Source organism: Silurus meridionalis, chromosome 1 (genome assembly GCF_014805685.1).
Source record: "Silurus meridionalis isolate SWU-2019-XX chromosome 1, ASM1480568v1, whole genome shotgun sequence".
In the NCBI taxonomy this organism is placed as follows: Eukaryota; Metazoa; Chordata; class Actinopteri; order Siluriformes; family Siluridae; genus Silurus; species Silurus meridionalis.
This window is the reverse complement of record NC_060884.1, coordinates 25,075,382-25,094,774: the sequence shown is the minus strand read 5'-3', so window position 1 is coordinate 25,094,774 and position 19,393 is coordinate 25,075,382. Positions and strand designations below refer to the sequence as shown.

General features: G+C 38.8%; 1 protein-coding gene across 1 annotated transcript in view; it reads left to right on the top strand.

Moving 5' to 3' along the window:
* The window catches only part of lrrc7 (leucine rich repeat containing 7), a 145,914-nt gene that overhangs the window by 21,038 nt on the left and 105,483 nt on the right, over window positions 1-19,393 (top strand). The window contains exon 2 of the mRNA XM_046838743.1: window positions 6,171-6,447. The gene's annotated coding sequence lies outside the window, so the exon portion shown is untranslated. The remainder of the gene's footprint in view (window positions 1-6,170; window positions 6,448-19,393) is intronic.

Genomic DNA, 19,393 nt, shown 5'->3' with positions numbered 1-19,393 from the left:
TTTTGGACTTCGTGCTTCCCTCTGCTGACCAGCTTTATGGAGATGCTGTTTTCATTTTCCAGCAGTATTCGGCACCTGCCCAAACTGCCAAAAGCACCAAAAGATGGTTAAATGACCATGGTGTTGGTGTGCTTGACTGGTCAGCAAACTCACCAGACCTAAAGAATCTATGGAGTATTGTCAAGAGGAAAATCAAGAAAGATATTTTCCACCATCTGAAGTCATCATGCATACCATCATCTGGAGTAAATAATAAAATGTCAAATATTAACAACTATTATGACAAATACACGTACTGTATATCCAGCTGTCTTAAGAGCATATGAGACTTTTATTGTTTGTGTGTATTCAAGATTCAGGTAAAGAATTTAGTGCTTCTATTTCTTTTTTATGAAACAAAATGACACATGTATAATCTAGTAGTGGGCCGTGCATCTGGTACCCGGGCCTTCAGTTGGGATTTACCCAACTTAATCCACCTCTTAATACCCCCACTATCACGTCGCAATTATAGAAACCATCAATACTATACAAAAACGCAATATGACAACGCATGGCATAACAGACCAAGGCATTTCACATATAAGGTGTGAATACCCTTTTACTAAAGCAAGAAACCCAGTTAATACAACTCCAAACATCTACACTACAACCGCAACTGTGCCACCTACATTATCTGGAGCTATTCAGAATCGGAGAGTCGGAGAACATTATTTGTGTAATTTTGACATGGTGTGGTCTGTAGGCTATTATTCTGAGCTCTTCGGCTGAGTTGTGATTAAGTACAGGACACTTGCTCTTTAAAACGGAAAGAAACATGTGGTCGGTTGCAATGACAATATGATGATTCTTGTCTGTTTCAGCTCCAGCTCGGGAGAAAATGGGGCACAGCACATTATTTTGCCATTAGAAAGTCATTCTTGCTTTTCAGACCAAGATGAATAACTCCAGTAATGGCAAAATATATCAGCTTCCATTTCAGCCAAAATGGAATTTTTGTTCAGACGCCACAACGCTAATAACCAAGTGCAGAGAACATGCTAAGAAAGTTATTAAGACTGATATACAGTCAAAAGTGCCGGAAACTGTTTTTAGACCAGTGCTTATTCACTTTTCTTTATTCAAAGCTGCATTTTTGTTGGTGAGGAAAAACTAATATCTAAATATCTAATATCACTGTGAGCATTATGTGAAAGGATTTGAGGTCACAACAAAAACATGAACCTGTTGGTTCATTGAGGAAAACAAAATGTTTCTACTATGGATTTGCTCTAAAGAGCCTTTTCTGGCACTAATATTAGGAATACTATTTATATGCCAGTGTATTGGATGTCCCCACTATATAACTTGGCTCAGTACCAGTACTTAATGTATTCAATGCAGTACACAACATCTTATACTTGCCTTTAGTATTGTATTGTGTCATCTGAGAAGTCAGTATACTTTATATAGGTAAGAGTGTGCAGGTAGATAATCCAAGTAACCAAAGATCATGTGGTTATTTCTCGGATCAATGATTTTATCCTTTAAGGTCTCAAAATTGTGTTAGATTTAAGTCTCTGAAATTGAACAGTGGTGTGATTTTTTTTTCAATTAGATTATTCCTTCAACACAGAACAAGAGGTGAGAATACACTATGTATCTGATGCTAGTTCATTACTAGGAGCAATTTACAGTTAATCTAATTTCCAGCACGTTTTTTGGAAGTGTGAGGAAACTGGAGAATCCACAGGTACCGGACTTGTACATCTTTCTCATGGTTGGCAGAAATCCATATGGGTATGCTAAACTTCACACAGACAGTAACCTAAACCTTGTTACTGAAGGCAAACAAGTGTAACTTTCCAGGGCTTATTTGTTCAGTGTACCATTTCTGTAGAAACATTACAGTTCTAGGTCAGCTCAAAGCAGCCTGGGATGCCTGGATTTTAGCTTATTATCTCATTTTTGAGGGGTATTGATAATATAACATAAGACATGCAAGTGCACCACTCCTTGGTAATAATATGCAATGATGTAGACACAAAAAATTTGGATAATGCATGTCATATCTAATTTTTCTTGCAGACAGAATCCATGAAGAAAGGGCTGTTTAGTTAGGATAGGAAGCATAGCACAGTATGAATTCAGTAGGAATATTTTTGCATGCGTATGTTGCATGTGCATTCACATTAAGTTCAGTCTTGTAATTCCTAAAACACAAAACAGCCATTTTCTGATGACAAAAGACAAACTATATATTTTTTCCCCAATAAAAACACAGAGATGCTCCAGGCAGGTTCATGAAAGAAATCTACTTTGTGAGAGGCCATATGGGCTTCATTTAGTGCCTAAAGGTACACTTGTTTTAGTGATTCACTGACCCCACTGTTTGTGTGGCAACCTTGGTTATCCTCATTGCTCGCCCCAGGCCACCATCACCAGAGGATAGTGAGTGTCCAATATAAACATATGAATGTGTCTCAGCATTTGCAGTACTTCAACGGAACCATGTTGATGGTACATCCCAGAAATACAGAACCTGGGGGACGCTTGCTCCACTTTCCCCTCTGCTACCTTTATTAATTTATGTCATTTATGTTTTATTTGTGCCCGGGTTGGACTTAATTGTACTTTATTAGCTAAATTGTATTTTTCAGGAATGCTTTATTGGATAGAGCAGATTTCTATATCATTGTTATACTTATTGCTGAGCTCATAAAACTAGGAGCTACTAACCTTATAGACTGTATAAGGCTGCAGAAAGAACATTACTTATAATCTTATACTCCAGTAATTATGCTAGTTCTCACTCTCCAGTGTTCTGTACTGTTAAAAGATTTATGATCAAACTCTTGATGTCACCCAAATGAGGATGGGTTCCCCTTTTGAGTCTGGTTCCTCTCAAGGTTTCTTCCTCATAACATCTAAGGGAGTTTTTCCTTGTCACAGTCGCAGGTTTGCTCATCAGGGACAAATGCACACCATTCACCTTAACTGGTAATTTGTGTAAAGCTGCTTTGAGACAATGTCTGTTGTGAAAAGCGCTATAGAAATAAACTTGACTTGACTTGACTTGAACACTTTTGGCTTCATTTAAATTTCACTGCACTGCCTTTGTTTCACTGTTGCCAAATCTTTTTATATTGCATACAGTAGACACATGTAAAATTCAGTACATTTGAAATGGTTTTTATTCTACCTCTGAATGTGCAATATTCTTTTGACATTTAATATTCAATATTTTATATTCTGCAAGTTTTTTTTTTTAACACAGAAGCTGTAATTTAGCCCCTCTTTTGCTCTCTGGCTGTCACAAATTCAGGTGCCTTTTTCTTTTTAACCAGAACACCCAGAGTGTCTCGGGGATCTATAAAATGCAGTCAGAGCCTCAGGTGTGAAAAACCAGCTGGCATTTGGAGGCCATCCTGGAAACTATATCAGTACTCTAACTGAAGCGTTTCAAGGAGAGTTTAATATAAAGGCATGCAACAAATGTCTTACAAATGTCTCAAATGCCTTACTGTCTCATTATGGTGAAACATAATATAAATTCAACAACAACAACAAAAAAAATAGTACTTTGGTGATACAGTATACAATTTTTTTATGTTTTGCTCACTTGGGGGCACTACAGGATGATAGTACTTATAATACTTTTGTGCATGTCTTGGGTTACTGGGTTTTGGAAACAGGAAATAAGATCTTGTAGATGCCTTTTCACTCCTATATCACATTTGGTTTATATATATATATATATATATATATATATATATATATATATATATATATATATATATATATATATATTTTTTTTTTTTTTTTTTTGCATTATTTTGGAAATTATCATCATCATCATCACCATCGTCATCATCATCATTCGAACAGTCCAACTCATTGTGCTTTGATCTCTACATCAGTGCTAATATATTTCATGTATGAAGTCATGAAATGTAAAAATGCCTATTTTTTCCCCACTACAATTTTGGAGTTATGATTTTACAGCAGCTGAACCTTTATATCTTTATAAGGCATGTGAATCCTCTGATTTGATAGAGTAAAAAATAGCACACTCTTTAGGCCTTGGATTTGGGTTTTTCAGGACATATCTACAAATAGCTACAGCTCTATGGCAGGGTGTCTCTAGTATCATCCGTACAACCTTCTTTATCCTCACGATTAAGTTTAAGGGGATTTTCTACAAACCCATCTCATTGCTACATGTCACTTACTGTCTTTATGAAGGCATGTTCAGATCTATGATTTTGTTGCTGCTTAGCATTGGTTATTGCCTGTCTTAGTCTTCTCTATTCTTTATTAAGTACAGTACATAATGACAATAACCTGTTGGATATTGTATACATACTGTGGTAATCAGTGTCAGGCCATGCATTTCACACCTAGGCCTTCAGAGGTATCCTACCTAAATCAATCCACTTCTTTAATACCATTATTATGAGGCCATGGCTATAGAAGCTATCAAATATAAAACAACAATGCAGTATAACAGAGTGCTGTATCACAGCCAGGATCTCATGCAGTGAGAATAAATGCATTTTTGTGCATTATTTTTCATGTATTACAGTTTTCTGAGAATTCGAAATTAAGGAAAATTATGTGTTTTTGTGCAAATTATACAGGAAAAAAAAACTCAAAAATATAAATGGTTCATGAAAAAGCTTAACTGTTTTGAACTGTTTTGGCTGACCTTTGCTTATGATGTCCAGCATTTCTTGAAAAGTCCATCTTGTAAATGTCCTTGTACTGTAAGTATAACTGCAACCAAATCAATTGCTTCTCCTCTGTCAGCCATATAAACATAGGAATATAAAAACAAGCATTAAATCCGCACAAATATATTTGGTTTTGTGCAGGTTGCTAAAGAGAGGTTTTGGGAATCTGACTAATGTTATTTCTGACCATCCTATCAAAGGACATGAAAATGCTGACATGACAGAACACCTGGGGGCCTTGGACTGGCCAAATCACAGTATGATTGGTTGATGTAACAGCTTTAAGCAACATATATTTAAACCTATGTACAAACATTATTATTTCCACTGCCATTACAGCAGTATGTAATTTAATGGCTAAAATCTGATTGCATTGAAAACTCCTGATAAATGCTATGAAATGAAGAGAATTACTGATTATCTCTTTATTATGGCACCTGTTAGTAAGTGGGATATATTAGGCAGCAAGTGAACATTTTGTCCTTAAAGTTGATGTGTTAGAAGCAGGGAAAATGGGCAAGCTTAAGCATTTAAGTGAGTTTGACAAGGGTCAGAGCATCTCCAAAACTGCAGCTTTTATGTGATGTTCCCAGTCTGCATTGATCAGTATCTATCAAAAGTGGTCCAAGGAAGGAACAGTGGTGAACCGGCAACAGGGTCATGGGCGGCCAAGGAGCATAGATGCACGTGAGGAGCAAAGGCTGGCCCGTGTGGGCCAGCTCCTGTAGCTGAAATTGCTGAAGTTAATGCTATTAATACTCGACGGGTCAGAACTGTTTTTTCAGCAGAAGGGTATCAACACAATATTAGGCAGGTGGTCATAATTTTATGCCTAATCGATGGCCCTAAAGTTATGCCTCGTCGGTGTATATTAAAACATAAGTTAGAGATTCTGATCCCTGGGCTAGCATAGAAGGCCTTGATGGCCAGCCACTGGTAGTAATACATTGCATTTATGGTAATATGCAGCAATACAAATTATACTCTTTATCAATACATCAGTGAACTATCAGTATGTATATACTGTGTACATTTGTTATATGAACTTGTTTGAATAGATGACATGCAGCTGTCTAGTGAATACAATTTTTTGTAGTGTTGACAAATTTCTGTGGTGTATGAGAAATTTTGCGGGTGAGTTTTGCGTTTAAAACCTGTGTATTTCAGTGTGATTTTTTTAGCTCTTGTATTTCATGAAAGTAAGCAGCATCAATTCTGTTGTGACAGCCACACCATGCTACCACTTCTGGGCCCCTGAGCAAGGCCCTTAGCCCTATACCTGCTCAGTTGTATTAATGAGATAAATGTTAGTTGCTCTGGATAAGGGTGTCTGCCAAATGCTGTCAATATATGGTCTATTGATATGTTGACTCTGCTCTTTTTATATGATGACTTTTTTCCCCTCTGTGAGATAAAGCTGTGAGAGAGTAACCTGTTGATTAAATCTTAATTTTACAGGTTCATGTGGCTTTCAGAGGCAGCATCTGCTGGTCATCTTGTCAGGACTGAGACAGAAGGCATGGATGACCTAATCGGACATCTAATGAGAGCCTAGTGGATTTGGATAGGAGGCTGAAGATGTGGCAGGTCAACAAGAGTGAATACACATAAAGGAGCTGGACGGCTTTCCTTAACCATCAGTATTCATCTACGGAGCCTTTATCTGGATCTGCCTGGGCTCGAAATCTGAGTGCAGGCTTCAGAAAATACTAAAGGGCATCTCATCTCTACTTTGGTAAGTGACTGGAATTGCAAGTTGATTGCCGTCGGCTTGCCGCTGTGATTTTCTCGAGTCAGCACCATGACACGTGTTTTAGTAACCTCATACGTCATTTATAATTAGTGTTTTTTCTTATTTCGACTTTCCTAGTTTTAGCTTTAAATATGTTTTTTTTTTCAGTGTCCATAAATGTGGCATATTCCAGACACATTTCCTAAATCCATCATTTCCTGAAGGGATGAAGATTAGTATACAATCAGTTATTTTACTCATGACCTTTCTCAGACTATAAAGAGAAAGCAGCTGTCCACCAGTTATGATGTGCAGCTATTTATTGGTAATAGATTTCACTAAAGGATGATGGTTGCACCAGAGATCTGGAGATTGCGGCATTTATTCTAGCACGTGGCTGCTTTTTACTTGGCCGTATTTCCCTTAAATGTCATTTTTGTTTATATCTGTTAGTGCAGCTGGCTGAGAGGGGAAAAATAAATGTGAGTGAATTCAGATGCTGTTAGGCAGTCTCACTGCTTTTGGTGCTTTCTACATTTTGCCTCAGGTGTTTAACAACAGGAGAAGAGACCATTTAGAGCATGACTAATATTTGCAATGGTAGTTCGTTCAGTTTGACTGAGATGATGATGTGCATTGCTGTCTCAATTGGCTGCCTCTCTTGTTAAATGTTATGGATGGACCTGCAACAGAACTGTGTGAACTTCACAAGCAATAGTGGTTATAATGGACTTGGAAACATATCTTGCTCTGAGCATTTTGACCAGGTGTTCTCATTAACACCTTTCTTCAAGCCTTGTCGAGGTAAGGGGTGGGTGTGGACAGCATTTACACAGTCCTCTCACAACCAGAAAAGAAGATTTATATGCTAAGATTCCTTGCTTTGGTAATGTCTGTAATGTTTGGTTTAGAGTCACTGTCTGTTTCATTTGTGGCATTTTGATACTTGTGTGCTTTGACAGTCAGTTTGTGTGTGGAGTCATTATCATACCAGTGCTTAATTTTCCTGATTGATGGAAGTGTGAATCGGTATGGTGACTGTTGATTGTCACAATTTTATTGTAATTCAAAAGGGCCTCTTGGTTCTCTCTCTCTCTCTCTCTCTCTCTCTCTCTCTCTCTCTCTCTCTCTCTCTCTCTCTCTTTCAGTTTTTCATCCTCTCATCACTTCTTCTCATTACATGGAGAATATCATTGATAGCATGCTGATATTTCTGTATGCACAATTAGCAAGACTTGTTCCCATGGAGATAAAAAGAGTTGTGGCCTACTGAGTAAAGGACTACTGATCGGGAGATCAGGAAAAAAAATCCCAGCACTGCCTATCTTAAAATCGAAGATACAAGTCGGAAAAAACTGTTGCAGGCTCAGAGTTCCGGCGCTCCCAGGTTCAACTCACAAAAAACATTCCTCTAGGTGGACTGGCTACCATAAATTGCAGCTATTTGTCAATGTTTGTGTGAAAGTGTGTCCGATGTGTATGTACAATGTGATATGATGAAACACATCAATATGAATGGATGTTGGAAACAAAACTGGGGAAAAAATGTAGAATTGGACATTGCACTGTTAGCATAGTCTTTTGTTTTATTGTGTTTTTATTTTATTCTTCATTTTATTATGTTCTATTGTTGTTTATTTTATTCTTTATCTTTTATTTTGTCTTGATTTTATTATTGGTTTTATCTAGTCACGTTTCTTAAATAGCCTTATTTAAACTACTTTTTACTCTCACTTACCAGCTACTAATGATGGATAAATGAACACATTAAATGCATCATGCAGCTTTTTACTGTACATTTACTCTTTTTTTATTTCTGGAAAGCTCCTTTGTGATTGCTGACAATGACGACCTTTATAATCTGACCATTCACATACATGAACGTAAAAATATCAGTTCCCTTTCTGGAACTCGAGCTGGGTCAACAACGCTTTGGGAAGGCTTCTGCGTTGTCCACGCTCTAATTCACGTGTGTAATCAGTCCAATGGAAATCTATGCAATCTAGGAAGCTATGAAACGAGCATAGAGTGAAGCCGTCTCAAGCTTCTGTTTGCACATGAAGCACTCTATGTGTATGTATATATTGTCTGTCCATATTGTTTGTCAAAAAATATGAAGGCAACCAAAAAGACTCGAGGGAGCCGACTGTGCTCATTGCCCTCGCATATCTCTGCGAACGCTCTGCTCCCGGTGGGCACTCTTCGAGGAGGCTGCCTCTGCTTTTCGCTGAGGCGGAGCAGTGCGCTAGTTCCTGGGGTTTGCAGATGGACCTCGCAGAGGGTTTTGAGACAGGCTTGTCCCTTTCTCCTGCCTCACCTGCTCAGTCCAGCGCTTGTTCGCAAGCTTCCAATCGGCGCTTGTTCGGCGCTTGTTCGCAAGCTTCAGAAAGCACACCTTTTGGTGTGCTTTCTGATCTTCCAATCGGCATTTCACGCACCCTTAGTGGGGCAATCACTGGGCAGAAAATCGCTCTTGACATGTTTTCCCACTGCACCCAGAGGCTGAGGCCCCAGAAGCGACGTAGAGTGCCTGTGTGGGCCGTTGTGTTGAAAGCTCTATCTGAGCTCCCCTTTGAGCGATTGGCTGAGGCATTCTTGAGGTTCCTCACAGTTAAGACTGTGTTGCTCCTGGCCATTTCCTCTCTTAAGAGAGTAGTGGATCAGGCCCTTTCTGTGGCCCTCTCCTTTCTGAAGTTCACTCCGGGCATGGCAAGTGCCTTCCTGTATTCTAGAACAGGTAACATTCTTTAATCATCCTACGACCTGTCAGGCTCCAGGCTAGCTATCCTCCTCCGTTTCAGGCCCCAGATCAGGAAAAGCTGAATTGGCTGTGTTCTTCCAAGACATCTGCAACGCTTTGGGCTGGTCCACCCTCCTGACCTTCATCAGGTTTTATAACCTTGACCGCAGTGCCACTCCTGGCCCCTCTGTCCTATGACCTAGCTTTGCCTTAACACACTAAGCAGGGACTAGTCAGTCTGGCAGTATTGGATTCTCGTTACCAAAGCCTTGTCGATGCAGTTCGAGTTCCTGAAACGGAATGTCTCCAGGTTACGTATGTAACCCTGGTTCCCAGAGGGAACGAGAAGCTGCGTGATTCAGAGCGTGGACAATGCGGAAGCGTTCCCAATGTGTTGTTGATGCAGGAAACAGACTTTTTTTTTTCTGTACGGTGCATGATAGACTAGTGATTACATCAAATTCAAATTCAGAAGCAAATTTCATTGTCATCTGCATAACCATTCATAATATGACATGCAGTTAAATCCTAATAATTAATGTTGTGTAACAAAATTTCCAAAATTAAAGAATAAAAAGAAATTCTAAGCATATAATAGAATTTAAAATATAATGCAATAGAATACAATTTCTGTGAAATAAAAAGATAAAATAGATATTACAGTGAAAATAAAAATTTAATTATAAAAGAATTAACAGAAAATAGTGCAAAAGTATGTGACATTATTTCTCACTTTGCATTCTGGGGAAACAGAAACAGTGTGATGTTTTTATCCTTATTACCTACTAAAGTGCAGCTGAGCAAGATGTGCAATTGAGTTAAGCTGTAAAAAGTGTTGGATAATAGGGAAATGTAATCACTTCTTCAGTATTTAATAAGACATCAGAAATATGGTTGTACAGTAAATCCCTGATTTACGAACGAGTTCTATTCCGGGAGCAAGTTCATAAGTCTGTTTTGTTCTTAAGTAAGGTTTATACATTTTTAACATAAATATGTATTAAACAATGTAATGCATAAAAAATTATTATAATTGCTCAGGGGCCCAGGAGTGGCAGCTTGGTGTGCTTGGGTTTTGAACTAATGACCTTCAGACCCAAAATGCAATGCCACTAAGCTACCATTGGTACACATGTTCCATGATCTTGTCCTTATTCTTGGTTGAACGATTCATGTTATAAAGAGCGAGCGACGGCTACCATATTTTCGCCTCGGTCCAAACTCTTAATTATTTTTCAATTACTTTTGTTTCCATGGTTATTGCTTTGCGCTTCTTAGCAGTCCCCCTCACATCACCGCTGCTTTTCATCTTGTTTTTAGACATCATGGGATTTAAATGAGCACCGTACTACTGTACAATGTCCAGCAGACACATGAGCTACTTCAGCGATTTGATTGCATCTATGAAAGTTCACAATGCGAAGGTTTGCTCACATCTGTGAAAGTTTGCAACCTGAATGTTCATAAGTCGGGGACATACTGTACTTTACTATTTAATTTTTGGTACAGCTTTAAAAGTTATTTGCTTTCTGTACAGCCTGCTCCCCTGTGTGCTTTGTGTAACTACAGCAGAATTCAACAGCATGATCAATATATACTGTATACTGTAGTATTTATAATACTAATAATCACAGCTGTTCCACAGCACTAGACATAACTATGTCATGGTATCAAAAAGTTAGAGACTAGCTTTGTTTACAAGAAATTATTTTATTTATCTAGGTTTGCACACTATCGCTTTTAAAATAGTCTCCTTTCATAGCAATACAGCGCTCCCAGTGTTCCTGCCACATCTGGAATGTGTCCTGGAAGTCTTCTTTCCAAGCATGTCAAGCACCTTCCGAGATTTGCGCTGGATCTCCACAATGGTGTCAAAAATGGCTGGATCTTTGTCTTCAGGAAGAGGGTGAAGTCCGAGGAGCCAAATCTGGTGAGTACGGTGGGTGCGGAAGTGAGATCATGTGGATTGTTCTTCGACAAGTTGCTGAATGGTTTCGACATTTTCGGGGGTTGAGCTGAAGGTCTTCCTGATCTCTCGTCGTCTTCCAGAGATGTTTTTCTACCCTTGAAGCATGAGCGCCATTCAAAACACCTCGAACGACTCATTGAAGCATCGCCACATGTCAAACTTATGTCATGTCAAATGTCTCTGTGGCAGATTTGAGCAGAGAATTTCACACAGTTTCACACATAATTTCACATTTTCTCTTTGTTCTAACTTGCCGTCCTTGATGACATCGCAGACAAAGAATACTCTGGGACATTGGAAAATGATTAACTTTGTGGTGTTTAAAACAACTCATTTTTCCATCAAGCTGCATCACACCACTCCATTGTTGATTCCTAAATCATAAACAGCATTCTCCATTGTTTTTTTATTCCTTACTTAGCCTGCAGTAATATAATGCAACAAATAATTGCATCAATAATTCTGCCTCCACAGAGCGTGCCCGATCAGAGATCTCTGACATCTCCTACCACAGAGAGACCTCTAACTAAGACATATGACTGAAGTTCAGAGATTGGTCACTTTAATCGTTAGAGAAATTGCATGGAGAGATGCCTGGCTCTTTATTGAACACATCCGTTTAGTTTCACCCTGCTCATTCTGTAAGTTGATCCAAGTTTTCCTTTTATCTGCATATTTTTGAATATCGCCTGCATATAAATTATTTACTCAAAAAGATACAGCTTCGTTATTTTTTACTCTCCTATAATGTCAAATAAAGCTACTGTAATATTTAAGAAGCAAGTGTGTAGAAAGTGTATTGGTGCAGATTCATGACTTAATGTGATTTTTTTTTTTAGTCCTACAAGAGCATTGTAAGGGTGATATAAGACCTCTTCATAGAGTTCTGTTGCACTGATCTGAAGAGTATTCTATAGAGAATTCGTAAGCCTTATTAGCTTTTTTCAACAGTTCACAGCTTTCACACAAGTATATCTTTAGAATTTAAATTCTGTGCTCTAACATTCTGCAGAGTGTTTGTTGCACTGTGTGTACTTCCAGCAAAACCTTCACATTTCTATAGGCATGTTTTTCAAGGAATGCTTGTTCCATAAACATATTTCATTTTCATGAGCACACTGCACCGTTGTCTTCGATAAACTGCAGACATATTTCAGAACATAACCTTCATAATTCAGTTTATTTGCTTTTTATTCCTACTAATAATAACTGATACATTTTGAATTCATGACTAATAAAGCCACCAGAGCTGCATTGCCATGAGTACATCTTAAAACTCAGAGGTGATCTTAGGTGATCTTAGAACTAATTCTAAGTAATTGTGTGATTTACTCATGCCTACTCTCCCCACAATGGCTTTAATAGCCCTGAATGAAACGTGTCAGCAATTATGATCAGGAAAATAAACTATATTATCAGTTTCCCTTTAAAGGTCAGAATTATGGTAATTATGGACAGAAAGATGGTCTGAAAACGAATGTCCACGAGTTAGCCAAGACGGAGATGCCGTTTGACTCATGCTAATGGATCAGACCAGAATATCTCCGTCTGTGGTTTTATGTAGATCAATGGGCCTTGTTGTCATGGCAACAGCGACAGATGGCGCATAGCTACGCTGCGGTAAAGCCAAGAGGAGAGAAAGTCTGGAGTCTCTGAAGAGAGAGCGTGGTGGGTGGTATAACTCTGGTTCTTCTACTCGCTCCTTCTTTCTATCACTCGCTTATTGTCTCTGTGTCATAATAATGATTTTGCTGCTTATTTAATGTCTCTTTGCTGAATGATGCAGAATGGACCTCTAGACTATACCCAGGCATAGTCAAGATCATCGCTTTTTCCCTTTCATATTAGGACAGAAAAAACAGAAAGCCTTATTGAAGATGCAAACATAAAAAAGGAATAATTATTTTTAAACTGCGCCTGTGACATGACTAAATCCATATCGATAATCGCGGTCTGCAGAGTGTAATGAAAACGATAATACTCTTGCTACTCATCCGCTATTAGCCTTTATTTCACTGGAGCCCTTTAAAATGCAAACTTGGAAACTAGATTTAATTGGTCCAGTGACCTTCTAGGATAATGTAGGGAACTGGCATTTAAGATATTACAGGTCTAGAGGGTTTTTATGTCGGAGACACTATGCCACTCTGTTATTTTCCAGTAAAGTGAAATTTATGCAATTTAATTTTCTTAAATTAAAAAAAAATTGTAATTGCAGAGACTCAACAATGAAACATTTATAAGCTTTTCCGTCTTGTATATGCAGTGAAATGGCAACAAATTATGGAGCACTGTGTGGCTTGGTGTATTGAGACTATAGCTTGCCGAACACCACAACGCTTAGAGAGGATGTTAATAGATTTTACTCCATCATTCCATGCTTAATTTACAAGTCGTTCCATGCTCAATTTGCAAGTTTCAACATATAAAGATGGTGTGTGTTACAATGATTTTATTTTCCTGTAAACAGAATAGAGTTTTTTCCTTCACAAAGGAGAGTCTACAGAACCTACAGAATCCTCTCAGTGAAGGAGCATTCCAGCATCACAGCTCTAGGTTCAGTCCTGTGAGCTCGGGTTACTGACTGTGTAAAGTTTCTGTGCATGTTCCCCCTGTGTGTAAGTGGGGTTTCCTGTGGTCCTTCAAGATTTCACACAGCTCCCAAAAACATGCCAGTACATGGATTGGCTTAGATAAATTGCATGGTACATTGAAGTTGATTGGTATCCCATCTAGTGTGAATCTAGCACCAGGTGTTCCCAGGATATTCTCCAGATTTAGGGAGTTACTGAAGTCAAGTTAAGTCAAGTTTGTTTATATAGCGCTTTTCACAACGGACATTGTCTCAAAGCAGCTTTACAGAATTTTAACAGTTAAGGTGAATGGTGTGCATTTATCCCTGATGAGCAGCCATGGAGACTGTGGCAAGAAAAAACTCCCTTAGATGTTATGAGGAAGAAACCTTGAGAAGAACCAGACTCAAAAGAGGAACTCATCCTCATTTGGGTGACACCAAGAGTGTGATTATAAATCTTTAAACAATTCAGAACACTGGAGAGTGAGAACTAACATAAACACTGGAATTTAAGAATATAAGTACTGTTTTTTCTACAGTATGTTACTGTCATTTGTGGTTATAAAACTAGGAGCTACTAAACAACGCATAAAATAGCTCAACATTTGTGATCATCACAGATCCGACACCAGCTCTCCCATGCCAGAGCCTTTAAACACTCAAGGAGGTCCAGTGTCCAAACTACACATGAAGTGGGATCCAATTGGCACTGGTACGTCTGTAGATGGTTCGGGATGTTTGGGGGCTCGGCATCTACTTCTTTAAAGGTCTAAAATTTTTATAGGGTGGGATGTGACTGGGGCTGGAGCAACCTCAGGATGCCTCGGGATGGGTAGAGGAAGAGAAGCAGTGGAGAGGAATTAGCGTAGCTGCTGTTCATGATATTAACAAGCACACGTTGATAATGTGCATTTGATCAGATGTACTGGAGCACAAGATTATGATGTGATGTGTGTTATGTGTAGGCTTTGCTAAAAAGATACGTTTTAAAATAAATGTGAAAATGCTCTACCACCTTTAGTGGACTTTGCTATTCTAGGAATTACTAGAAGTCTGGAGTTTTGAGATCTCAGGGAGCATGACGGATTGTAGCGTGTTAGAAGAATAGATAGATATATGGGAGACAAACCATTTAGTGTTGAATGATTGAATGAATGTGAGTTTGAAAAAGAAGTCAATATATTTTCTGGGGCTAATTTGAGTGGAATAAGAGGAATAGAAAATTACCTTGTTTCTGATTATTTTCATATTACATTTTATTGCTTACATTGTTGACTTTAAAATTATGTTCCTATTTATTGGTACATTTAAAGCTTACTTTGACTCAAAGCACTTTTGTACGTCGCTCTGAAAAATGGCGTCTGCTAAATGCCACAAATGTAAATGCTTATAAATAAGACTGTATGCAGCTATGTTGGATGTTGATTCTGTGACACTTGTCTGTTTACTTTGTATTTTTATTTGTTTTTTTGTTATTTGTTTAATTGTTGTTGTGGATGTTGCTGCCTTTTTTGGTATGTAAAATTACAGTCCTGACCCATCAAGCATTAACATCATTTACATCTACAGCAAATTGAGCTACAGCTGCCTTCCGGCTAGCAGTCTGTTGTATCACACCTCACGGGCCAGTCTTAGCTCCCCACGTGCATCAGTGAGCCTTAGCCACCCATGACCCTGTCGCCGGTTTACCATCGTTTCTTCCTTGTACCACTTTTGATAGATATTGACCCAGTCATCTAGCCAATACAATTTGGCCCTTGTTAAACTCACTCAAATCCTTACACATGCCTATTTTTCTTGCTTCTAACACATTAATCTTGAGAACAAAATTCTTGCTGCTTAATATATCCAACCAACTAACAGGTGCCATGATAAAGATCTAATCAGTGTTATTTACTTCACTAGTCATAATGTTATAATGTCATAATGTTATGCCTGATCGCTGTATAAGATAAACACAGATAAACAAACACATAAAAATGTGAACTGTGAATCATGAAGCAAGGAAACATCTAGAACCAACAACCATGGATTACACATATGAGGCAAACTATGAGGGGCAACTCATAGACTCAAATACAGTTGTGTTCAAAATTATTCAACCCCCAATGCTGTAAATGGTTTTAGGGAATTTAGTGTACATTTGTAATTGTATTCAGAATGAAATCCTACAAGGACTTCTTAAAGAACAATATGCAACTAAAATGACATCAATTAGTTTTGTAATACAGTAGTAAATGTTTCTTTTGTGAATTCTTCATTGACATAATTATTCAACCCCTTAAAGACTACCACTCTGAAGAACAGAGGTTCAATGAAGTGTTTTCAATCAGGTATTGAAAACACCTGTGGATATCAGGGAGCAGCAATAAAGCCTAATAAGCACCAATTAGGCAGCTTTAAAATGACTGTGATACTCAGCTCCTTCTAGACATTTACTGGTGTGGTTACAAACATGGTGAGGTCAAGAGAATGGTCCAGGAAGACAAGAGAACAGGTGATTACTATTCACAGGAAGGGCAATGGCTATAAGAAGATTGCAAAGATGTTAAACATACCAAGAGACACCACAGGAAGCATCATTCAGTGGGGGTTGAATAATTTTGAACACAACTGTACAATATAATCTGTAACGTGACAAAGTCATGTGACATGCAGGGGCTGAAGGATAATGTAAGCATGTGTCTCTAGGCATAATCCTGACAGAGAGTGTCTGAAATACAAACCTGAAGCAGAATAAATGGGCAGAATGTGAAATATAGCATTTATACTGTATGCCATCTTAGAATTACAAAAATCCTGTGTAAAAAAAATAAGCTCTATGACTTTTAAATAGCTTAATAAACACCATGAGATGTTATCAAAATAAAGATCCATTTTTTAATAAAGATAAAGATAAATACAAGGGAGTTTTAATCTTGTTAATCATGGTTTGAGAATTGTTCGCAGCAATATTTTTAATGATCTGTTAAATCATGCTAAAACACAGTGATGGCCATTTGGGTACTCCTCTAATGACACTTCTATTATATTAGAGGACAAAATGCTGACTTTAGTCGTACCACAGTGCCACCAAATTCAGTTTGGTCCAAAGGTGTTGATTCAATTTGTATAACAGTAGCTCTGATAGGAGTTAATGGCTGTTTATATTATTGTGCTTGTATAATGCATATTATCTATGTGATATATTTAAAAATTAATTCACAGAAAAGTAAACAGCAAATGTTTTATATAAGCATTACTTCCAGCTTTCAGATGTGGAATAGATGCAGGAGAGAAAAAAGAGATGCTGATGAGGGAAAGACTGTTCATTCAGTATTTGTTATAATGTAATGGATAACAGCAACCAGTGTGTTTCATTGATTTGGTAACAATAAATGACTGTAAAGTGGGACACAGTCATTGATTTAATAATATAAAATTTAAATGTCAGATTTTCAACAAAATGTTGTAATTGCAAATTGCTGTGGTAGAAAAGGAATAAAACAAGTCATTAAAAAAAACTAATCAAATTGGTGGTAACTGCACATACAAAACATCCTGTATGGGCTGTCCCTCTAATAAACTCATTTATAATCCAGTCCATCCTCGTCACTCCCAACGAAAACCTTAACATATTCAGCTCTGCTAACTCCAGCTCTGCCTCCTGTATTTTACTCAATGCCACTGTCTCTAATCCATACAACATTGCAGGTCTCACCACAGTCCTATAAACTTTTCCTTTAATTCTTGCAGATATCCTACTATTACAAATCACTCCTGTCACTCTTCTCCACCCTCTCCACCCTGCCTGCACTCTTTTCTTCACTTCTCTAACACACGCTGTATTACTTTGCACTGTTGACCCCAGGTACCTGAACTCCTCCACCTTCTACACCTCTTCTCCCTGTAACCGCACCACTCCACTGCCCTCCCTCTCATTCACACACATGTACTCTGTCTTACTCCTACTGACTTTCATTCCCCTTCTCTCCAGCGCATATCTCCACCTCTCCAGGCTCTTCTCAACCTGCTCACTACTCTCACCACAAATCACAATATCTTCTGCAAACATCATAGTCCAGGGAGACCCCTGTCTGACCTCGTCCGTCAACCTGTCCATCACCACTGCAAACAGGAAAGGGCTCAGGGCTGATCCTTGATGCAGTTCAACCTTCAGCCTGAACCAGTCTGTCTTTCCTACTGCACACTTCACTGCTGTCACACTGTCCTCATACATGTCCTGCACCACCCTCACATACTTCTCTGACACACCTGACTTCCTCATACAATACCACAACTCCTTACTTGGCACTCTGTCGTACGCTTTCTCTAAATCCACAAATACACAATGCAATTCCTTCTGTCCTTTTCTATACTTCTCCTTCAACGTTCTCAAAGCAAATAAGGCATCTGTGGTGCTCTTCCTCGGCATGAAACCATACTGTTGCTCACAGATCACCTCTTATCTCAGCCTGGCTTTCACTACTCTTTCCCATAACTTCATGGTGTGACTGATCAACTTAATTCCCCTGTAGTTACTGCAGGTCTGCACATCTCCCTTATGCTTAAAGATCGGTACCAGCACACTCCTTCTCCATTCCTCAGGCCAATTGGTACAAATCCTTTTCTCCTCCCTTAGTGTCCAACCTCTCATACAGCTCCTCATATGCCTTTTCCTTGGCTTTCGCCACATCCCTTTTTACCTGCTGCCGCATCTCCTTGTACTTCTGCCTACTTTTCTCATCACTCTATGTCGATCCCACTTCTGTTGTGCCAACCTATTTCTCCTTATGCTCTCCTGCACTTCCTCATTTCACCACCACGTCTCTTTGTCTTCCTTTCTATTTCCAGTTGTTACATCAAATACTTTTCTAGCTGTCTCCCTGATCACTTCTGCAGTAGTTCCCCAATCATCCAACACCTCTTCACCACCACCGAGCCCCTGTCTGACCTCTTCCCTGAACCTCACACTACACTCTTCCTCCTTCAGCTTCCACCATCTTATTCTTCTTTCAGTCCTCACTCTCCTCCTCTTCTTCTTCGCCTCCAAAACCATCCTACAGACCACCATCCGATGCTGTCTAGCTACACTGTCCCCCGCCAACACCTTACAGTCTCCAATCTTCTTCAAGTTGCATCTCCTGCATAGAACATAGTCCACCTGTGTGCACCTTCCTCCACTCATACTTATAGTTCACCCTATGATCATCCTTCTTCTTAAAATACGTATTCACCACTGCCATTTCCATCCTTTTAGCAAAATCCACCACCATCTGCCCTTCCACATTCCTCTCCTTAAGGCCATACCTACCTATTACCTCCTTGTGGAGCATAGGCACTGATGAAATTTATCATCATTCCTTCAACTTCCAGCTTCACGTTCATCACCCTATCAAACTCTCTTCACCTCCACTACACTCTTACTATACTCTTCCTTCAGAATCACCCCTACACCATTTCTCTTTCCATCCACACTATGATAGAACAGTTAACACCCACCTCCAATGTTCCTGGCCTTACTCCCTTTCCACTTGGTCTCCTGAACACACAACATATCTTCCTTTCTCCTCTCCATCATATCAACTACCTCTCTCCCTTTACCAGTCATAGTAACAACATTTAAAGTACCAACCCGAACCTCCACTCTCCTACACTTCACCTTTTCCTGCTGTCTCTGTAGATG